Consider the following 24,377-nt stretch of genomic DNA (forward strand, 5'->3'; position numbering starts at 1 on the left):
CGGACTATTGGGTCCCGAGGTTGAAGCAAAACGGTCCGCAAAGAAAAACGATCTACAATCTGGCTAGAAGGCATTTTACATGTGATTTTAAATTACATCGTCAAACTGACTGATTGTACTCCTCTTCAATCCCATCTAACAAGCTGTCTAATTTACAGTCTTGTTGGGAATATTTCACGGCCAACTCTACTTGGCCGTACATCAGACTCACAGGGATCTCCTTCCCATCAGGCCCCGCAGGTCCGACCTCGGCCATGTGGTTTGGATCAGACTTCGGGTACCGCGTCTTCACCATGGCCCAGGCCTCCCTGGCGCCTTGACGGCTGGCTGATATCTTCCACAGACGGAGACACCGCCGTACTCCCTGAAGCTTCTCAGCAAGCCCTCCAAGACCCTCTGGTAGGGAGACGGAAGGCCATAAGGCCTGAACGATGCTGCTCATCGCCTGCTGAACACGTTCGTGTAGTTGCAGCAGCTCGGGAAGAGGGTCTCCTGTGGAACCAGGCATCTCCTTCGCCGGACGACCCGTGAGCACACCTACAGACACATTTCTGTCAATCGACTTCCTCGCCAAACTCTTCTTTTCAAAAGAGTTTGCTCAAGCACTTACTATAAATGCCGCGACGAAGCTGCCGATTCTCCTTTACGAAGTTAGACAGCTGGACCCGAACATCTTTTAGTTCTTCGCCCAGCTGGGTGTTGGCATCTTGGAGTTTGTTCCTCTCCTGTTGCACCTTCATAAGCACCTTCTCGCCGGCCTTCAGCTGGCGCAGCAGATGTTGCTTGTCCGGATCTAGTCCGGCACCTTCTGCAATATTATTGTCAGACTATACACACGTCGCACTTCATAAACTATTTCTCTTTTCGAAATATGAATTACCAGAGGGGGTCTCTGTGGCTCCCCTGGCAGCGGCCAGTGCGGCCTCAAGTTGGGCCTTGCATTCTTGAAGCTCCTGGGACAGGTGGGTATTCTTCTCTGTTAGATCCTGCATAACAAATGATCCTTAAATCAGTTAGTTTAACTATTTTAAGTCTCAGGGGATACTGGCATATATAGCTATTAAAATTCCTCACCCGTATGTCTTTTACATACTGCTCCGTGGCTCTGGTTAAACCATCTTGAGCAGCACAGAGGTGCGCGTCTCCCACATTAAAGGCATTCAACGCCTCGGGGGAGAAACACGCGTGACGAAGAACTGTCCAACGGCGCCTGTAATTCATGGCGCTCTCCACCTCGGACCTGGTGGCGGACAACCTGTCGGCATCCTCCGTTGGAGGAGCATCTGGCTCGCGCCTTGCGCTCGCCTCCCTCTCCGGACCAGGCGTTGGAGCTTGGCTGGCGGAGGCTTGGTTGGAAACCTCTCCGGACTTAGTCTGGCGAGCGCTCTTTCTCCTGGAAGAATCACGAGCATTGATATACCTCCCAGCAGTCTTTCCCTTAAAGGACAATGGTGCACCATACCTTTGCGGCGACGTTTCGATTCGCGCCGCACTCCTCTTCCGCCTGCTGGGCCGCACTGACCTTGGTTGGTCGGTCGCCGCGGGCTCGGCTTCCCGCCAAAAAGGCACCTCCTGCAAAGCACCATTGGTACACGGTGGTCAGAAATAAGCATTAAAAAGGTGACGGTGTCAACTTCGGTCGTACTCACCTAGGAAGCCGGGGATAAACCGGGGTAGTCAGCCATAATGGCGACTAGAGCATTGTCTATGCTGAGCTGGTGGAACACCCCGTCGATCAGTTCCACCGTTATGTCCGGATCTTCTCCGGAGGCTGGATCAAGGGATCTTCCCGGATCCTCGGGTTGCAGAGTCGGGCTTTCTATGCCCTCCACATCCCGGCGCAGTTCCTGCATCGAAATCATAAAATAAGATACTTATCTTTGAAGGCATGGATCGGATATATAAACGTTCGCTTACCCAGCTCCGAGGGTTATTCATGGAGAATCCATTCAATGGACTCGTGCGGAGGAAGTCCTCCTTCTCCCCCTTGTACAAGCCGGACAGGATCTTCGCCAGATCGGCGGCGGATCCCGGCCCCTTGCGACCATGATGGGTGGCGTCATTCTCCCCGTTAAAATCCCACATAGGGTGGCCCCTATATTGGAGCGGCTGCACCCCTCGCATAATGCATGTGGCCATGACTCCAATCATGGTTAATCCGGAATGGGACAGTAACCGTATCCGGCCCATCAGGTAATGGACGCTCCTATCATCTTCGAGTTGAGGGCTCCGCGGGCGCCAACTCAGGCGTTTCTTCAAAGGAGCGTTGCTAAACTCCGGGAGGCCGATCCGAACTGGATCCGGCAGCGGGGCGTCTTCCATATAGAACCACTCCGAAGGCCAGTCTTCGGACGCCTTCTTTGGGGTTCCGGATAGATATCCGGTCCCGGCGATGCGCCATATTTCGGCTCCGCCCACTTGATATATCGACCCCTCGTGAGAACGGGGTACGAGGCAAAACAGTCTCTTCCACAGCACAAAATGGGGCTCGATGCCTAAGAACAGCTCGCAAACAGCTACAAATCCCGCGATGTGCAAAATGGAGGCAGGTGTGAGGTGGTGAAGTTGGAGTCCGTAGAACTCCAGGAGCCCCCGGAGAAACGGATGTATGGGAAATCCGAGTCCCCTTATTAGGTAAGGGACGAAGCATACCCGCTCTCCTTTGGAGGGATTGGGGACGCTCTCCGCCTACTTCCCTCCCTTGTAGGTGGCCAGTCCGGCTCGAACCGGAACCATAAAGGCTAGGGGAAGGTATCCCTCTGCTTGGAGCGTCACTAACTCGCTATGCGGGACTGAGCATCTCCTCCAATCTCCTGGCTGAGGACTGGGAGCGCGAGAAGAGGAGCCGCGTCGACTATCCAAGTTGGAATGGATTCTTGTCAAATGCGCTTCAATGAGTACTTGCGGAAGGAGGATGGTGTGATTCGAATCTGGATCCACACCTCTCTTATAGGCGGCTTACTCGCGCAGCTAGGGGGTAAAACGTAAAAATACCCTGGCTTTTCGCATTCATGCAACACGTGGAAGGGGGCCATTATTGGACGTGGAAGCTAAGGAGCGCAGCATTTATGAAGAAACCGAACACTATTCGGCTAACACATGGAACATGGAGAAGAACCCGCCTTGCAAACGCCGAAGACAACATATGCGCCGAACTCGTCGTCATTGAAGCCTGGTTCGGGGGCTACTGAGGGAGTCCTGGACTAGGGGGTGTCCGGATAGCCGGACTATCACCATCGGCCAGACTCCAAGACTATGAAGATACAAGATTGAAGACTTCGTCCCGTGTCCGGATGGGACTTTCCTTGGCGTAGAAGGCAAGCTTGGCGATACGGATATGTAGATCTCCTACCATTGTAACCGACTCTGTGTAACCCTAGGCCTCTCCGGTGTCTATATAAACTGGATGGCTTTAGTTCGTAGGACGAACAACAATCATACCATAGGCTAGCTTCTAGGGTTTAACCTCCTTGATCTCGTGGTAGATCTACTCTTGTAATACCCACATCATCAATATCAATCAAGCAGGACGTAAGGTTTTACCTCCATCAAGAGGGCCCGAACCTGGGTAAAACATCGTGTCCCTTGTCTCCTGTTACCATCCGCCTAGACGCACAGTTCGGGACCCCCTACCTGAGATCCGCCGGTTTTGACACCGACACCAGTCCCCAACGACGATGCCCTTTGGGCGAAAGGAAAGGGGCCGCCATTCTCTTTCTTTCCTCAATCGTTCCGATCATTTATCTCATTCCCTTTTGTTTGTTTTTTCGGGTTGGTTCGTTTCCTCCTCCTATCTACGCAATTCTCTGTCTTCGTTCGTGATCGTCTTAGGCGAAAGGATAGGTATAAATTTTGTGGAGGGGCGGCTGTGAAAGGGCGATTCCCCCTTTTCCATTGAAGTAGGGAAGGGGGTGATTGATCTTTTTTTTGAATCAGGCCTTACTGACCAAGTGGTGGTATAAGCTTCATTGCAGATGAAAAGAAGTCCTTGTGAGCGGAGCTACAAAAGGAAGTTCAAGCTCAAGAAATCCTCTCAATAGGGATTGGGCAAGCAAGTGGTTTGTTTATTTGATCTTACCCGGTTGTGAGATGGGACGTGAAGTCAACCAAGTACATGTGTGTTCATAGTGTCCCCAGCACCTTCCTCCTAGCTGAGTATGAATGCTGAAGTTAGCTGGAGTGTGGGGCGAGTGCGTGGTAGATGGAACTCCTATTTACCGCATTTCTTCTTGCACTTCCAACTTGAAGAGGAAGAAGCATCTCTCTTTGCATCTTCAATAGATAGGAAAAAGGATCTTGACCTGAAGCCTTCGACCAATGAAAGGGAGACTTGGTGAAGTCAGAGGTGGTTTTCCTTCCCTAGATTCATGGAAGGACTTTTTGAAGTTTGAGTGAGGAAGGAAAGCGGGAAAGGTCTGATACAAAGGAAAGGGTTGCGAGGCTTAACGATTTAGAATATAGCTGTTGAGGTGGCACCTGTTACCCCGGGGCAGGGGTATATGCCCGTAGCTTTCTTCTGTCACTTCTTTCGGATCAATGAAGTGGAAAAGTAATAGAGTAAGGGACCCTTGTTTACAAAGAAAGCTGTCACTCCAAGAACTCGAAGTCAAGCATCTTCGGGAATATCCAGATTAGTATTCAACTAGAGAAAGGATAGAAATCTCCTTTGCTGAGTTTTCTTCTCCAGCAGATGTAGCGGTAAAAGATTCTATTCTTTCCGCGGTCTAGTTACGTCTTTCCTCTCCCTATCTAAAGAGCTCTATTAACATAGACCCTCTCCTGACTCTCTATCATTTTAAGAAAGCAGCAAATCCTTCTCTCTATTCTACTATCCGATCTCGTCTGTTGAAAATCGATCTGAAATATGGTCATATCTTCGTTATCCCAATAGTAAACCTTCTTAGTTCTATTCGCATCTCGGAAGATGCAAAAGATCTGTTATTAGCTTATTTGTAAGCTGTCGAAGGTCCTTAAAAGCCTTGATTTGTGGCTTACGGCTTACTTGCCTTTTTCCTTAAAGCCTATATAGACAGACATAGACTGAGGGCATTCTGGGCATCCATGCTCCTGGCAATGGTAAGATCCGAGATGTCAGTTGCTTGGCTTCAAGCCTCAACCTTATTATTACTCCTACTAGGGTAATCAGGTTTAAGTTAAGCCCGAACAGCTTAGTTTTCCACTTCTCTTCTGACACAAGCTTCTTTGCCAAGCCTTCCCCATCAACTGGAAATCCAGTAAGAAAGGCAAGGGGCGCAACGGCAAGGCAATCTCAAATCATAATGGGAGTTTTATTTAGGTTTATTTAGATAGATTCACCTTTGGGGTTGTTACAGAATCGGTTCTTCAAGAAGGAGCTCTTTCTACAGTGGATGCATCGAATGCAAGCTATAAGGAAGAATAATTCTCTTAGCAGACAAGAATGAAATTCAATTAGTCCCACACTTCCCGGAGGAATCGAAGAGTACGCAAGCACATTCATTTAATGGGAAAGCTTTCCTTGGCTAGGCCCCTATGAAGAAAGATGCCAATTCCCAAAAGCAGTAACAATAGCAATAGCGGTAGGAGTAGCATTAGGAATTAAGACCGTCGGGCCTCATTCATCAAAGTAGCAGTCCTTAGGGGATGAAAAAGAGCCCAGATTCCCCGCAACAAGCTTGGAAAGGAAGAAGACACGAAGGGAGGAGTTCCGCTTAGCCTTTCATCCTCTTTGATAGAAGTAGCTCTTTTGTTTGCCAGAATGGCTTGTTAGCAAGAAAATGCCTTCTTAGGAAGTGAAGAAGAATACGCCTGCTTGAGAATGCCCTCTTGTTGTTCTCGAAAGATGGAGGGGGCAGATTTCACTAAGGAAAGGAACTGAACTAATGGACGAGGAGGAAGAGAATATAGAAAAATTGCCGACATTCAAGCATACTATAGATGTTACAGAATTGCTAAAGGGAAGTTCTAGTAGAAAGGACAACTAAGCGAAAGGCCTTCTTAGAAAGGCAGAGTGACAGGTAATGCCCTATTTCCTAACAGTGAAATCTAAGATCAGACAAGAAAGAAGCTAAAGGCTAGGCAAAGAAGACGAGGGAGAAATCGTAGGTGAAAACGTTGGGTTACCAACTCGGGTGGGTTCTCACACCAAAGTTCCTTTGCTTCGGGCAAGCCCAATTACAAACAAAAGAGAAGGTCGGTCCCGTACTCAGACCAAATCAGAAGGGCGGTACTCACTCGGATGGAAGAATCCCAGGTCGGTCCCGATACCCGAACAAAGGCTAGACCGAAGGTCCCGTCACATGGGTTAGGTGCTTAGCTGAAGGTGGAAGGCGAAGCCAAGGCAAGAGCAAGGGTTGAAAGACAATATAGAAGATCGGAACTCAATACGATTCAACCAATCCAAATTGCTTTGCTAAAGATACCCGTTCCGCTGTTCCTTTACCGGCAACAACTATTGAATAACAACCTTCGCTTTTCTTTCGCATCGGATCTCGGCATTAGCAAATCTAAAAATAGAGTAGATCCCGGGGCGTACCTAATGGTTTCATTGATTTTAATGGATTGATCCATTGTACTGTTGTAGGAATCCTCATCCGATGTATGAATCCCGTGGAGGAATTGGGGAAACAAATCCAATTATTTGATTTTGATAGGAGCAGTGCCGGTATTGAGGGTTTATCTATCTCTTCACTCATGAAGTTAATACAAGTGAGGATTGATTTCAGTTATTCATATAAGAAATAAGAGGAATAAATAATCTCGGGGAAGACAGGCTTTCTCGCTCTCGGCACATCTTCGCTAGGGATTCTTCTCTACCTTCTTGTGTTGAGATGCCATCAACTCTTTCCTGGGGAATCAGGTCAATACAATACTCTTGGAAAAGCAAGCTATAGCAGATCCTTGAGTATAGAGAAAAAGGAATGGAGTTTCATTAGCTCTCTGCGCACATCCAGTATAATACCTTTGCGAGCCCCTATGGAAAGGGGTGTCGTGTTCTCTTTACAATGGGGGTGATCCTGGTTTCCAAAAGCTGCTGGTTGGTTGTATCTTTTTCTATTGGCAATCCCCAATCCGTTTCTTGTTCGTTATGAACAAAAGAAGCCGATCCCAGTTTTGGTGTTTATCCAGCGGAGGCTCGTATCTCTTCCATGTGAGACCAGCAACCTCAGATCATCCTGGACTTATGTGCTGGAATAGCTTCGTTATGAGTTGAAGCAACCTCAGCTACTATTCCTACTAAGGAGGAGTCGCCTTTTTCAATTCCCTCCCTTTTGCAATCCCATGTTGATGTAAGGAAGCTGGTTTAGAGTATTGGCAAAAAAAATTACATGCAGGTCCAGATCTCCTTGAGTTCGTTGGTGGTTGACTACCGGGAAAGGGCAGAATAGCAACAGTGAGGAAGCATACCACCCAAAGCAAGACGTGAAAACCTTCTTCGTATCCAAAAGCCCCTTTTAGTCTGTCTGGCCTTAGTATTTATGGTACATAATCGCATATTCTCCCCCTTTCTCATATCTCCACGGAAGTAAGTACTGGTATGATCGGAACTAGTATTTAGATATATGTGACCCTCTAGCGGTTTGACTCCGTTGATGGTATACAGAACTTCCTTCCTGCGAAAGGTCGAGTTCGTAAATCAAGCTTGTAGAAAAAGCGAGTACCGGTATTTGATGGTGATGGTGAGGATGACTAACCTTGCTCTTGGAACCATGAATATTTTCTAGATACTACGGGCATATACCTTCTTCCGAAGGGTCCCCATCCTATCTTTTTCGCCTTCCGCTCTAGAATCGACTATTGGTGGGTTGTAACGTGAACCTATGGATCTCAATGAACAGCTTCGATACCACAAAAGGATGGGCAAGAAAGACAGCAGGTGTTGAGCCAAAGCCCTAGTTCATACACAATCATGATGTCGGTCAACCATCTGAACCGGGATTCCTGTTATTCATACGAAGGAACAAGAAAAGAAGAAGTATGGGATAAATGGTTTTTGAGTTGGGCATGATGAAAGCGGGTACAATGGCATTACTTAGAAGCTATTATGTCCTGTCTTGGCTTTAGCAATAAGCTTGTGCGACTGATGACTCCCTCCATCCCTGGCATCGCCAAGACTAATGGATAAGGTTTTGTCGCATCTTAATCGAACCGCATGCGGAGCTCAACTCCTAAGAAAATAATAAGAAATATCTAGTTTTGTTTCATAAGTGGCGAGCCAAGGAATAAGAATACCGCCCCCTAATCTGTATTTCAAAAGCGGATTTAGCGTTGTAAGAAATAGAATTATGCATAGATTGACTTGTAAAGAAAGACGAACCGAACAGTGCTAAGCAAAACTCTCTTATTTCTATGCTCGATTCAATCTCTACTCATCTGCTTTTAGTTCTACTTTCTGTATACGAAGTCCAAGCTTTTCGAGCTGCTCAGTTCTTGCTATGTCATTTCTTGGTTTTTAGTGCATTCACTCAATTCTCTGTGAAGTCCACGGACATGTTGTGGTTCATTGCAGAGAACAACCATCACATGGATCAAGCTATAAGGAATCACCCGCGAGCGAGGGAAAGTCTCAATTACAGTAGTTATGGAATACACCAATCATAACTCTGGTCTGGTCCCTAGTTCCCTAAGTAGTTAGTGAAACTTCCAGCTGGACTGACTGGATTTAGAGCTTAATGCTCCTATCTTTGAACTAGACTCTTAGCGATTATTTCATGAAGATAGCTACTTTAATTGATACAAGAATGCCTACTTTGGACTAATAGGATCTACTCCTACTTGAATGCCAATCCAATATCTTTCCCAATAGGAATTCCTAATCCCTAAATCCAAGCAAGGCATGATTGTTAGTCAGGATAACCAGCTTACGTACCGCATTAAGAAGTACTGACTATGCTTTTTTCCAAACTTTTCTTGCAGTACTTCAGTAAAGCTACCCCATTTTAATAACATAGGGATTCGAGATATCATCATTTTCACAGGTCCTTGTCAAGCTGCAGCAGAATCAGATTCGAGTATAGCATCATTTAGTTGGAGTTCTGAAATAATCTGGATCCCCTTTGCTATTTTAGCAATCTCTGCTGCTCAGTTTCATCCCTTTCTAAGGTAGAAAACCCATCCATATATGTACGAGTGAGAGATGTCTTCCGTCCCGGAGAACCGTCTTCTCTCCCTCCTTAGGAAAAGGAGATCTAGGTAGAGGAGGTAGAAAATAATAGATACCATCTATTCTATTAACTAGTCATCAAAAAGCAACCTATATAGAGGTCAAGTTTGATAGGGTGAAGTGGACTATTAGATCCCCGGCTTACCATTAGAAATAAAGTTTAGCCGCCGATGTCAATGTGTTAAGCACATAGGATATATTCGGCGAAAGTCAGTAAGAAGTAGAGTGAATTCTGAAACTCCAGCATTTAGGCCCGGATAGAATGGGTCCTCAAGCTTAGAATCATTTGGCCTAACCTTTAAGAAAAGTTAGCATCTTTTCATCCGGGTCGTACTAAAGGCACGTAGACCGAACACACGACACCTGTCCCAATGGCTGGTACACTGACGGTGGCTTATTGGTTCCTTCCTCCCTTCCATCCTCAAGTCTTACTTTCCTTGATGCCTTAGTTTACTTGATGCTCGATTCATTCCTCCCTATATTCAATCTCTCGTGCCATATTCTTTTTCAGGTTTGACATTACTTCCCTTTCCTATCTTTTTACTTTTCTCAAGGACATAAGATTCTTCAAAATCCCTTTCGCAGATCCCTTTGATTCCAGGTTCAGATCCATCTATCTCTTCTCTCCCTTTCTTTGAACCTTACTTCACAAAGTAGGACATGCCCCCGGGGATACTCATAATTATTATGAATAGGTTACTCTATCCAATTCCTCGGAATCATTCACTATCATAGTCAGTCTCACCTTCGCTCAGTTGAGGGATACTAACATCACCATCTGCACTGACGAATATCTGAGATTTTTCAGGGTTCACGTGCATGCCCCCGCCACCACGTTCGATCACGGAAATAAATCCACTTAGATTTACGTGCCTTAAGATGTCCAGAATTTGAGGACGGTCAAGATGATATGAATCATAGCATGTTGAAGCTAGAAGGACATTGGTGTCCCATCTTGTATAAAGAACACCTTCATACCAGCTGAGGACCTCCCGATCGAATTGATGTTGCAAAAAGAGATTTAGGAGCACGTCACTCAATTCACCTATCAATGGTATACAATTCGAATGAGGAATTTGGAGGTTAGTGTCGGCATTATATATCAGGAGAGATAGAAATTCCTTTAAGATGTGGGAAATCACACCCAGATTGTGTAGAAATTTTAATGTATTCCATAGACGTGGAGTAGAAACATAGTGGATACTATGACTCAAATCCACACATACTCTTTTATCTACACCCCTTTGACCATCCCAGAACTCCTCGTGGAAACTCACCATTTCATTCTAATGAGTTAATCTAGGCAGAAGATTGTTTCTTCTCCATATGAACTCCTGCATTAAGATATTCGCTAATGCTTTCAAAAGTAGTACATCTGCTGAAAGGGATGGGGCAGCCATACAAGGCCAATCACCAGCATGGATGAGTGGGCGCCTGGCACAACAATACCCAACCTCATCTTGCCTTTCCAGAGTGAAATGTTCCTGCAAAGTCATACCACCCCTACCATATTTATAGGTTTTGTATACCAATTTGGGATGAAATGAAGAATAACCTTCGTGTATATGCGACACCATGGTATCGATTGATGCAGGTAAGACGCCCCGCTGTCTCCACATATCATTCGAATTATAGAGTCTCCTAACCTCATTAATCAATTGAAGTTTCCAAAAACTACCATGAAATCTCCGGCGAAAAGTGACGTTGTGATTACTTCTAGATCCAATGAAAACTTTCGAGATAATACAAAAAGTGGTCATCATTTCTTCCTCTTGGTAAGTTGGCTGGTTTCTTCCCATTCTTTCTTCTTTCCACTAATATAATGGTTTCATTCTCCCATCGAGAGGTTATGATACTAGCAAGAGTCCTATTCTTCTCCTCTCGATCCTACCTTGGGTTATGTTTGACAGGGATGGTCAGTGAACTTCTATTGGTTTCAAAGGAGGATAGAGATCCATTGGGGAAGGCTCGAAAGGTTATTCGATATCAAAGGTTGACCCTCGACGCGCCGCAGCCACTATTTTTACTCCTTTTATGCAATTATGAATGAAACTTTCCCGATTCCAATGCAACTTATCCTTTTGGAGTTGACGTAACAAACTACGCGAGCCTCCCAATGAAGCCAACAGAAATCCTATCCGATACTAAAAATAAAAGGCAATTTAATTATGGTGGTATACCAGCCGCCAGTTCTGGAACTTCCAGTTCCAATCGGAGCATATAGATCCGTAAATGGATTTGTATGTATAGCCACTTCATTCGTGCTCCTCGTTTCTCGAATGGAAAAAAAGTATCTTCTTTCTGGGAACATGCTAAACCAGAAATTCTTATGTTCGTGATTCTTCATCCACCGATGCAAAAAATCTTCCAGTTTTCTATTCTCATATGAGGCAGGAAAGTTTATGGGCAACAGGTCGGCACGGAGTGATTCATCATGTTCAAACATGAACCTTTCGCTCGTTGGGGACGGTTTATAAATCATCAAATTCCCACAAATGGAATGAGAAGTGGGTCCATGTAAATGATCGAGACCTTGCAAAAAACAACGTTCCTTCCCCATATGGAGTTCGGGACGCAAGGGCAATCATTGAGTGAAATGTATCTTATTTGTATTAGTTGACCTAAGCCACACCATTATTGTAGGGGTGGGGCTCGTCCTCCGAACCGTACGTGGGACGAGTTTCTGACTCATACAGCTCGGGCCGAAGACCGGGGAAGTTGAGGAGAGATGGGGAGACCCAACTGCTGCCGGTCGGGACGGACGGGAAAGGGGGCGGGGATAAGCTTGTGAAGAAGCAAGCTTATTGCCCCACCCCCCAAAAACAAACCGACCCAGGAAGAAAACGTATGCGCTTTAGCAACAAAGCGCTCATCCTTTGCTTGCTGCTTCACGTTCTTTCTATTCCATCCCATCCATTCCGTGATAGGCGGCTAATAGAATCTAATATATGCAGTAGTCGTCGTCTGACCAATCGGCTCGGACACCAGACCACTTGTGCCCACCCATTCTGTCTCGCCCTAAATGGAATGACTCTCTTAGTTACGCTGTGCCCTGACCCGAGTCCCCACGTCCGCTTTTATCCGCCCGCAACCTGGCCAACACAACATTAGGGGCGTCCCCCCCCCCATTCTATGCTGACCCGGGCCGGGGCTCTCTTTTTGGGAAGCCCGTTCCCACCGTGCTCACAGCCCGGCTGGCCTGCTAGCGGTAGTGGGAATTCTCCCATTCCCTGGTCAAAAAAGGGTTGGTTGGATGCGGGATCTACTCCACGAGGAGCGGTACGGACGTAGATGATATCATCACGACCTCTCTTTGCGTACCGCTAGGGATGCTTAACGCCACTTCGCCAACTGGCATTACCTGCGCTTTCGTGTCTCTCAGTGTGGTCAGCACTGGGTGTTTCCGAGCAGCGAGGCTTACACCCATTCACATTAATTCATCCAAAGTTCCTTACCCTTATGAACGAATTTTGGAATAATCCATCTTCCTATCAAGGTTAAGGAGTCAACTGAGCATCTCAGGGATGGGATTGAATACCCAGATCGAATCAGAGTTCACGCCGCCCTCCCTGAACAAATAGAATAGGAGGCGTGGGCCACAGGTCGCACATAAGCCATTGGGTCGCACGACAGAAGAACACCCAACATAAAGATGCACACTCCTCCATGTGAAATAGAAAGATTCATCTTCACTTTTTTGTAGTAGTCGTGACCAACAGCCATCAGCAGTCGGCTCATTGGTAAGGCGAGAGCTTCAAGCCCGCTTTTTTGGTGGCACACCCGCCAAACAAGCACCACTCGACGAGGGGGGGGGGCAGGGAAAGCTACAGGCCCAAAACCTTCGACCCTTATTTCTATATGGGGGTGCCCGGGGCACCTCATCTTGTCATTTTGTTGCTCATTCCCCTTAGGCCGAAGTGTTTGGACATTACTTTGGAGCGCCCACTCATGCTTCGCTGACCTATCGCGTGGTAAAGAGAAGAGAGTACGAAAGAATTGTAAACAAAGCAGACCGCAGAAAGATTCTAAATATGACAAGTCCCCCATGGATTCGATAATAAGGAAATGAAGAACGGGAACAAAATGAAATAACGCATTTCTAGCGGATGAGCTTCTCTCCATTTTGTCTGGTAATAGAATAGGGCGGCTTGCTTTGACCAACACTCCACGTTTTGCTCTGTCCATGGAGCGTATGAATTTCCTTAAATGTAGATCGACCAAAAAAGGGAATAAAGGGATAGGAATAGGAATTATAGTACCATTGGAAGAAGAGGCACCAGTGGGAACATCTCTACCGACGAACCATTTCAATAGTACGGGTGCTGCCGTGCCACGGGGCACGACCATGGAAGTAATGAAAAATAAGAAGTTTTGTAGTTGGACCATCTGCTCTATCCGTTCGATTTGAGCTTCTCCAGAGAAGATGAGACGCTAAAAATGAAAGTGTTCACAACACATACCGAAAAAGGGTACCTATGTTGCCGACCATTAATGACTAGTTCGAAGACCAGGAGCAGGGGCACGTGCCAAGAAAGATTTGTTACTTTCCCTATGGTTTTCGAATATTTTCAATAAAACCTTCTCGTAGAAGTATTTTCACAAAGTTTTCTGTAATATTAGTAGATGCTATTCGAACCCTTCCTTTTATTAAGATTTGAATTCTTATTCTTATTATTATCTAATTATTCTTTTTTTCATGTATATGCGTCAGACACAATCTACTAATTGATCTATATTCTGATACCCTACTATATCATAGTCTCTACTACTAGTATTTTTAAGACCTCAGGAGCTCATGAGACTCTTTTAGTGAAATTCATAAGTCTCAATTCCCGAGTGATCGCACCAAAAACTCGAGTTCCTTTTGGATTTCCTTCTTGATCAATGACATCCGTCATCATATCGTATTATCATACCATTGTCACGTTTGAGTTCTTTACATGTACATACAATTACAGCTCGTCTTACTTTTGTCTGATCTTTCTAGAGGCATTTTGGGCACTGCTTCTTTGATTACAGCAACAATAACATCACCAGTATGAGCATACCAGTGATTACCAGCTCCTAAGATTCGAATACATATCAATTCGATAGCCCCACTCCGTTGTTATCCGCTACATTCAGAAGGGTCTGAGTGAGATGGATCTTGGAAGTCTGGTTTTTGATTGGATAGTGATCTCGGGCACGAGTGGTTGATCTTCGCGGGCCGTGAATAGCCATGGAAAGGAGTATTGATGTCAATATGTTCGATCGAGAAGATTGGACGATGAAAGAAGGATCCTTTGTGGTTTGAATAATAGGTTGTGGTCTCGATATTGGGCTATGGGCTGATTGCTTTCTGTATGAGCCTCTTGTGATTGGGCTCTCGTGGGCGGATTACCCAATGTGTACTCATCTTCCAACAAAGAGGAGAAGACATAACCAGAAGAATTGTGAGAAATAAGTTGATTTATCAAGTTGAGGCATTTCGATTTGGATTTCAAATAAGAAAGACAGAAAAAGACTCCTGCGCCCTCGAGAGCATTCTCTTTCACTTGCATTTCTTCCTGAAGTTGGCTCAAAGACCTGTCTAGCCTTGATTTTCCCAGTTATTACTCGAGCGCGCTGAGGCAACTCTGAACTAAGCTCAGGGGAGGGGTAGTAGGTATGCTAAACCCTCCGGCACCTTGAAGAACGATGGCACTAGATCGGGAAAGACGAATGACCAATGAGGACAGGACAATGGGGGAAGTTGATAATAGAGAATCATCCCTTCTTCTTTGCTTTCTTGCCTGAAAAAATCCAAAACGAACCATTGGAACCTCATGGGCTACCGAGTTAGGAGATTCATTTTCTTTATTACTTTTACTTTTTTTACTAAGTTATTCTAAAATATAAGAGCTAACCGACCATCCTGATTGAATGTTTGAGTACTCGAAGTCTCTCGTAAGTATGGAAAGAAAGTCTCTTCTTTCCACAACTCCTAAATTTCCCATCAGCCTATCCAATCTAATTCCAGACAGAGTGAGTAGACCTTACTTTAGTGTAGGTAGTGTCAGATAATTAGGAAGTCTTGATAGTCTTTCGTATAATCTCTTCTTCAATCCTAGGAGCAAAAAAGGAATGTCCTTTAGGGACCTTTGGATAAAAAGATTTCCGGCCTCTTACTTTTGTAGTTATGAATTGCGGAATAGAATCAATTATGAAATTCATAAGTATATATCCGTCATCCCTATTGGTATCAGTTTGGGCCACTACCCAGAACCCTGATAGAGCCCTATTTTTAAGAAGAAATTGATAGTCTTTTTTAGAACTAGAACTATGGTAAAATCCAGTATCGACAAGCCCAGTTATTTCCTTTGCTTATGCAGGGCAAGAATTTGTCGAGTTCAATCAGTACAATAAGAAATCCTAAGTATTTTTTTGGTCAGGCGACACCTAGATTTGAACTGGGGATAAAGGATTTGCAGTCCCCTGCCTTACCACTTGGCCATGCCGCCAAATCCGATCCAAAATTGAGCAAAATCTTATTCATCCACATTATTTTACTAATTTTTATTCGTAGGAGGGGATTATTAAACCCTTTTTGATTTTTTAGATCGTTGAATCCCTTTGTACTTATCCCTTTCCAATCCCTTTTAATAAATTCATTCCTGTTTTTATTGGACCCAGTTTTATTCTCTTCGATTGATTGTATCTCAAAACACACATTTCTTAAATACCTTCTCTTTCTATTGAAAAGAGAAAGGATTTCCAGTCACAGACTGCCAAATTTAGGAAAAAATGGAACCATTAACTATATTATTTGTTATTATTTGTTATTTTGATAAATTCTATTTGTTAGTAGTGAACGGTTCTAAAATGGGTATTGTATCCCAAATAGTGTTTCCTTAATGTCATAAAAAAATCAAATTGATTTACGGCTAATCAGTATCAATTAAAAAAAAGAGAATTATGATATTGATATAGTGTGACCTGACCCTTGTTGCTCCAAGTGAAATTCTTTCTAGGGTTCTTAAAGATATTCTCCATTTTTCCCTTTCCCTACAATAAAGTATAGTCTGAAGGCTAGCACGCACCATTCCTCGCTTATGATAATCTAAGGCCAAAAAGAAAGAAGGCTCACACCATAATAATACATACCCTTTTTCCTCGATCGTCAAGCTCTTGCGGAATTTGGACTTATTATTTTGACTTATGGCTCTGAGAAAAACCCTTTTCTAGATTAGGCTTTTAGATCTACGAATTACGGGAGAGATCTCCGAAAGTATAAGCGAGATGCTCTTACAATAGAAAGATAGTATAAGCTAGTTCTCACTAGCCGGGCCCTTACTCCTACTACTCACCAGCCGAGCCCTTACTCCCATCTACTACTTCTTATTAAAGCTGCAAGTGCAGAGGGGAATTTCGCAAGCTAGGAGGAATAGAAAATCCTAACTAAGAAACAATCAATCAATCCACTAAGTCTATTAAGTAAGAGCTATACGAAATACTCTGATTCAATCTACGAGTGACTCAATCCCAAAAGTCAATCCAGCCAGCCGATTTTCAACAACAAAGGAGTTCACCGTGGAAAGATGAAGTCTAATGACAAACACTGGTAATTCTCTCACTGGGCCAGCCACTAGAATCAGTCAATGAAAAAGCAAGCAAGGAGATGTCCTCACTGGACATTTATCCTATTTGTGAAATCCTTTCTATGTTTTTGAGACCCGAAAACCTGTCAAGTAAGTAGGGATTTCTTTCTCCCCATCCATGGTTTCTTTTACTTTTTGATAGGCGTCCGGTGCATGCATAAAACCATTCCTTCTTCTCCTCGGAACGTCAGGTCGGTCGGAAAGAACGTGCGGTGTAGCTGGCATCAGCATCTCTTGTTAGGTTCGCACACACAAGGGTGGTGGGTAGGTATCTTTACGTGTCCTGCGAGGCAAGGAATTCTTCGACCAATGATATCATGGTATCAGAGTCGCCGATCGAGATTTCTCATGGCTACCCATTATTTTCGCTTGAAAGATCTTCACATGTAGGCAGAGCCATCCCTTTTGAAAAGTGGATCTTTGGTCCATTCATTCTAAGTACTTTATTATTTATTCTGTAGAATAAGAAGGTTTCGCGGGCATGTGCTTCATGGTGACAAGTCGTAAAGCATGGATAGGTGGAAATGCGCTATAAAGATTCGGCATTGCTCGATCAAACAAAGGGAAAATCATCGAGAATCTAATCTTGCTCTGAATCAACTACCAAGGGTTCGCTGTCAAAGAAATTTGAGTTGGCCAACTCCGGTGCCTCCAAGTCAGAAGTATCTCCATTTGCAAGCTCTCATTGACATAATCCGGTGTAGGTGTAGGGAGCTGACTCTCATGTGGATCAAGAAATATCTCCCTAGTGCTCAGGACAGGCCGTGAGCATCTTATCTGCTTGGATCAGGTAACAGCTTCATTTCTTTTCAGAAGCTCAAACACAGTGTTTTCCAATATAGAAGTGGAGTAGTTCTTGTGCAATCTAGGCATAGGGCTACTAGAATCCATCACTAAAAGAGGAGTTTTTCGAGCTCTATCGACACAACAGGACTCTAGATATTGGCAACAAAAGCGCACTTACCCCTAAACTAGATTAGTCTTCTTCTTCCTATGATAAAGCAGGGGCTGAAAGGGACTCTTTAAAGTACTTCAACGTTATCACTGTACTTTCGTGTCAATCCAACTGAAGGAGGGAAATTGGGAGAATAAAGTCTTGCACGAGGGCGGCCTCTTTCCATGCCTTCAAATCCATTTGCCACACTTTCAGATCTCGGATATACAATGATGAATCCTAACGATCTACGATCATAGAACGCAGTAATATGAATGTCTCTCACGAGCCCCAAAGAGTCAATCAAGTACGCCTGCTTTGTTGGCACAGGGAAAGGTAGAACAACCTTCCGCGATGTCAACCGCTCACTAGGCTTCTTGCTGCGGTGAAGTTGCTTCATCACCCGGCTCAACATCAGCCTCATCCCCCCATTTTAAGCTTTGGTTATAGTATCCTTTAGTTCCACTTCTTCATGGATCTCTCCCGCAATCTTCTTTCCCCACTCCTCATCCATGTGAGGAGCTACCCGAGATCATCGAAACCCACCACACAAACCCTAACTGGCAAAACCAATCTATGAACACCAAGGGCGGGGAGAGGCGTCAGATGACAATTGAAGTAGGGGTCTGCCTCTTTCAAAGGGAAGCAAGAGTCTCATAGGGAAGGAGATCCTGCACAGACCAATCCCAATCAGGAAGAGAGTCTTGTTGTCAATGAAAGCAATTTTTCTATGTCACATATCTGCCTATCTCGTGTTGTGAGCTATAAAGTACCCACCAGGGGGGGTGGACTAAGAAAGAGGCAGGTAATTGGGTCCTTCCCATCCTTTGTGATGTCAGTCTCTTTGTCATTCTTTCACCCTTGCTGAGTAGCAAAGTGAGCATACTCAAGATCCAATTCATCAATCATTTGAGTTGGTACGACCATAGGAATCTAGACTCCGCTTGATTTGATCTTCAGTTTCGACCTTCATCAGTTAGGAAAAAAAGAAGGACCCACTTATTCCACTTGGAGAGACCGAACCAGGCAACAAAAAAAAGAAAAACTGAAGGAAGTTCTCTTTCCATTCCAACTAAACTGAGTGAAAAAAGGGGGAGAGCAAAACAGAAACACAGGAACAAAGAAACTATGTCCAAACCAACGAGTCCTTTGGTCGACTCTAAAGAATGTATCGGGAGTTGGGAGTTAGCCGTCTCATAGGAGTGATAGCTGGGTTTTTCAAGGAGTTTCTTCGTACGATTGAAAAAAAGAGTGCTCTAGGTCAGAGAAAACAAGAAGAAGATTGTTCACCAGTCTGTCTCCCAACTTCTTTAAAGCAGATACCTACCGTGATCTGGTCTTGGGACAGCATTGGCACCCCCGTTTACTGGATCTTCTAGGCACTCTAAAGCGCTTCCACGAGAGACAGATGGACTTTGAGTTATAGACGGAGAAGAGCCTTTAGAGGATCAAGAGTGATTCCTCAATAAAACAAATGGGATTTTGAGGGAGGGCTGAACACGATGTACTAAAGGGTTCGTTTTCACTGATCGGCGCCAGTCTTTCCTGCTGTGAATTTCCCAGGTCGGGAGGGGCCCTTTCCTTCTACCTTACTGAACGCATTCACCAAAGCTAAAGACCAATTCCTTCCTTTTAGGTGGTCTAGGTGGCTGGGAGACTATGCCCTTCTTTTTAGAGGCTCAAAGACGAGTTCTTTGAAGGAAGCAAAAGAACCCATGTGTCTCGGATGAAGTCTACCCTCTTTTTGTGCTGGGAAGAAGAATGAGATCCAACTCAAAGTCAAGGAAAGCGGCCTAGACCACTGACTTTTGATGGAAGGCTTCTGAATATGGATTGGTTTGATAAATCCAATTTTTCGGCGAATCAAATATTTTCTGAGAGCACTAGACCTTCTCTCTTTCAGGATTGATTCCCAGTCACTGCCTGATAGCAGGCTTGGCCCATGAGACCTATTGTCTTATTGTACTGGCTCACTTCAGTACTTTGGAGGATGGGTTTTCCCCCTTTTTGGTTCGCAAACGCTCTAACCCATCGAGAAGCTCCATCCAAATTGGAGTTGATGTGAGCACTTCCCCAGAGGCAGAGGCTTTTTCTACAAAAGGGTGGGAGCATAAAATTCAGGTGAGTCAATTGCGTGTGGCCTTCAAGTATTTCATATTGTAACAATATTAGATCGGCATCCAAACAAAGGTGCATGTACGGTTCCTAAGGGATACAATTTTGTCCTAATCATCGAGAAAGATGAAATAAGTTGATAGCACGATCTCGTACTAACACATACTCTCTAAATATTTCATAACTTGCATGCGGCCTTCAAGCCACAACCATGGTATGAGTTCTGATCTCAGACTTTGGTTTGCGGGCTGCTGGCCCCTTCGCGTCGACAAGGAAACTGTGGACGACAATGGGTTTAGAATTCGAATAAAACGAAGACCCTATCGAACAAATAGAGGAAAGGGCGGAAAGGGGAAAAAGTAAAGTCTAAGCGACATATGGCACGAAAAGGAAATCCAATTTCGGTAAGACTTGATCTGAATCGTAGTTCAGATCCAAGTCGGTTCAGTGAGGGCGACCGCGAAAGTCACCGAATGGGTTCGGTCCATCTTTTCCCGATCTTTGTTTGTCCCCCAAAAAAAGGCGTGAGAGGACGTTGCAGATGTCCGGGACGGACACGACTTCTTCTAACGCTAGAAGACCACAAGAAGAGACCCGGGACCAGAGCATGTCGTGAAAGAGGCACACGGGGCGGGCGTGCTTTGACCGTGTCTCCGGGGCCCAGTTGAATGTAGATATCTTGAACGCGAGGATAAGGATACCAGGCCGAGAAACCCGGGCAAGTACTCCCCTAATGTGTCGATCGCTAGCGCATCCAGGGCCCTGGCGCCCAGCTCTGCTGGAAAGGCCATCACTGATCTGAAAAGTGCGTCTGCGGTTCGGATAGACTAATTCTGCGAACGCCTAGCCCCAGGAATCAATAAAAAAACAAGTGCTAGCTTTCATTTTAGATCAGTGAATAAACCAAAAAAGAGACCTTTCTCGCTCGACGCCACACTATGCTCTGCTTCAACAAATGAGAGTTTTTGGTGGAACCGGTGAACCACGCGAGCTGGTTAGATGCGTGGGGCAGAGGGCTCGTAGTACCTGATAGCGCAGGTATGCAGTGGAAGGGAAGGAGCCTAAATGGACCCCCTTCTTTCTTTTTATTCAAAGACACAAAAGCAAGCACAAAAGAGATTGGACTCTCGGATGAGACTAAGAAGCTACCATTCCGATGCGCCCCTGACCCTATCTTGATTCAAACCGAAACCCTCTCTAAGGTGGAGCCTAGTTGAAGCGGTCATTCAAAGAATAAATGGGAATCCAAATCCACTTTTAGGATATAGATGAAATCTCTCTCAGTAAAGAGAGTTGTAGATTCGTAGAAGAGGATCAGAGTACGCGCGCTACAAAAGGCAGCTAGCCAATGAAAGTAAGTGGAAAGAATATAGTACTTCTGTACTGACCCCTCCGGGGCCCCCGGTTGTTTTGGCGCGCCCTACCCCAACGTTAGACTATTGCCTTTTTAGCCTACGCTTGTTGCTTGTAGCATGGATTCGATAGATCTATCGAATCCATGCTGCCCCCACCCCGAAGCGAGACTCTATCCAGATCTCAAGGAATAACGAGCTAGGCAGCCGGTGGGCAAAGAAAGGGGGCGGGGCGTTTACTTGAAAACGACTACTGCCTGCTGCAGCAGCGGGGGCCTTGTACGAAAGCAAACCTATGATTAAGTAGCAGTTGCTTTCGCTAATGGGCCCAATGAGGGGGCATTGTCCCTCAGTTCTTACCAACCTCAGGTGTGTACATCTAACTTATTATCTTCTTTTTTCATGCAAGCCTGACCTCACCTGTCCATTTCTTATTCATTCAGGGCGCCCCAGTGGACTTGGCGGTGCTCCTTTCTCAAACCAGAACAACTCTGAACGTTAGGGAAAATAAGGGAAGACCACCTGAGCGAACCGACAGAAGGGACTTTACTTATCCGAACCGGACGTTAGCAGCTTTAGCTAAGCCTATCACGAGCTGCGTTGCTGCTTCATCAGCGGGAGGAAGAACTCAAAGTATGGGGCAAAGGATCAAGCGCTTTGACTTTGCTTTGTCCCCCGGGATCCACCACAGGTTGGGTTTGAGAGCCGTGTGATGGGTGACTATCTAGCACGATTCAGAGAGCATGTGTATGTAGTATGCGCTGGTGAATGGAAACCCCCGCCGCCAAAAAGAAGCGGCTCTTCCCACGGCTCTATCACCATTGACTCTATTTATTATTATGGTAAATCATTGTATCAAGATGTCAATATTAGATCTTATTTTAGTTCGATACGTCCACCTACGAAACTCGCCCTTGGCTTTCGTCTCGGTAGGTGTATTATTCTACATTTTCCCAAAAGGACATTCATTCATTTTTTCTTCCCGGGCGATCACCACGACTAAAACGAAAACAAGACAAGAAATCAAGACCCGTACTACAGGAAAAGGGCTGGTGGCCGACATTTGGGAAAGTCAGGCCGATCGGGTGTCTTCATTCAAGCGAGGGTACAGAGGAAGAACGAAACAATGTGAGAGGCCAGGGGGCAGGGAAAAGAGTCGAGTCGATCGACCGGGAGAAGCAAAACGAAATCCGGATTTGGCCGAAAAAGATGCATCATTATGGATACCATGACCGATCACCATCGAGAAAGAAGAATTTTGATAAATCACTTCGGGTGAGCGGGGCCTTCAAGCGGCCTCAATACGCCGGGGTTGTAAATGACATACCTTTCCTTATGGGAAATGCCGCTTCCTTACTAAAAAGGAATAGAATCAAGTTATTTTTACCAAAGAAGTCCCGCTCTGACGGCCCGACGAGTCATCTACTAAAAAGGACCCTCCCCACTGTTCGTCCCTCCTAGAATTATTCGGTCATGCAATATTTTTTAATACTAAGAATAAAATGCATTTCGACCCCATCCTAGTTCTCAAACATTTCGTGGCGCCGGGTGTGGCTGAACCATCTACGATGGGGGAGCGAAGGGAGGAAGCTTAGATAAGAGAATACACTCTCGCATCGCTTTTTTAGAAAGCTCTACCAGCGAGAAAAAGTGTTTGGCCCGAGCCAAAAAGAGGTTGATCCACTTCATTCACCAAGCGAATGATCTTCGCTTCGCGGGAACAACAAAAACCACCATATCGCTCTTTCCTTTCTTTGGTGCTACCTTCTTTTTTCCAAGGGATGGGGTTGGGGTGTATAATAACCCTTTTTTTGAGTATGCCCGGAAACAACTCCTAGCTCAATTTAGGATCAAATGTAGGAACCTCATGGGTAAGGATAAGGTAATGGAATTGATAGAGAAATTCATAGACCTAGGTAGGATGGAAAATTGATAAAGGGAATAGAGATGATGATAGAGATCATACTGAGAAAGAGGATAATTCCGTACGGGTACAACTCTTATTTGAACGAAGTGCAAAAAATGCGATCTTTTTTGTCTAATAGAACAAACACTAATACCTCAATTGAGTCGGTAAAGATCAAATCTGTTTATCAAAGTGCTTCTCTGATTGCTCAAGACATCTCTTTTCAACTGAGGAACAATCCAATCTCATTTCGTTCCATTTTTAGTAAAATAGTGAAGGATATTCCATTAATAATGCCAAAAGGGGTGGAGGGGATACGTATTTGTTGTTCTGGTCGATTAGGGGGTGCGGAAATAGCTAGAACTGAATGCGGAAAGTATGGAAAAACATCTTGTAATGTATTTAACCAGAAAATCGATTATGCTCATGCGGAAGTATCTACTCGTAACGGAATTTCAGGTGTCAAAGTGCGGATCTCATATAGTCAAAATAAGAAGGGACGTGCTATGTCCGAAACGTACGAAATATAGTAAATATTTTAAATGCAGATGTAGTAGGGGTCATGAACCGGATGGTACACAACTTGGTTTTGGAGATATGGCACCAAAAGTTGTAGAGTTGGTCGTCTTTCATATCAAGTCATTGAAGCAGCGCGTCGGGCTACATTCGAACAATTCCATCATGCTATGAACGGACAATTCTGAAGAAATTGTAAGATATGGGTAAGAGTTATCGCAGATCTTCCTATTACAGGGAAACCCGCAGAATTTTGAATGGGAAGAGGAAAAGGAAATCCGACGGGTTGGATTGCTCGTGTGTCCACGGGACAAATCCCATTTGAAATGGATGGTGTGAGTTTGTCAAATGCTCGACAAGCCGCTAGATTAGCGGCGCATAAACCATGTTCGTCAACCAAGTTTGTTTAGTGGTCGTAAGGTAATTGGTTAGTGGGGAAAAACCAGGCCGGGACTCAAAAGAATTTGGCGAAGTGTTTGTTCCTAAACGAGGAAAGTGGAAAGACAAAGAGGGATAGGGAGCTCGCCTCCTTCTTTTTTGTAATTGCCTAAATTGTACGACGACCCTTCTTGTTCCAGGCATACGACCCTGAGACGTGATGGTGTCACTTTTCCGGCCCGATAAAGTGACAGTTATATAAATAAGAATAAGAAAGAGAAGCGTGATGTTGTCGTGTTGTCAGCAATCAAATTATCGTAAATAGATAGTACGGTTGCGTTGTTTCAATTTCTGTTCGTACTCCGATTGCTGTGGCTGCAGCTCGATCTTGGCAAATCTCTCAAATGGATGTCAAAAA

The 24,377-nt window shown here is 44.9% G+C and overlaps 1 non-coding gene and 1 pseudogene across 1 annotated transcript; one reads left to right on the top strand and one right to left on the bottom strand.

Moving 5' to 3' along the window:
* Nucleotides 1-15,550: 15,550 nt before the first annotated feature.
* TRNAC-GCA (transfer RNA cysteine (anticodon GCA)) lies at nucleotides 15,551-15,621 on the bottom strand. The gene has a single exon. It is a non-coding gene; the product is annotated as a tRNA-Cys (tRNA).
* Nucleotides 15,622-20,018: 4,397 nt separating this feature from the next.
* On the top strand, nucleotides 20,019-23,618 carry LOC123160307 (ribosomal protein S3, mitochondrial-like; annotated as a pseudogene).
* Nucleotides 23,619-24,377: the final 759 nt, after the last annotated feature.

This window comes from Triticum aestivum, chromosome 7B (assembly GCF_018294505.1).
Source record: "Triticum aestivum cultivar Chinese Spring chromosome 7B, IWGSC CS RefSeq v2.1, whole genome shotgun sequence".
NCBI lineage: Eukaryota > Viridiplantae > Streptophyta > Magnoliopsida > Poales > Poaceae > Triticum > Triticum aestivum.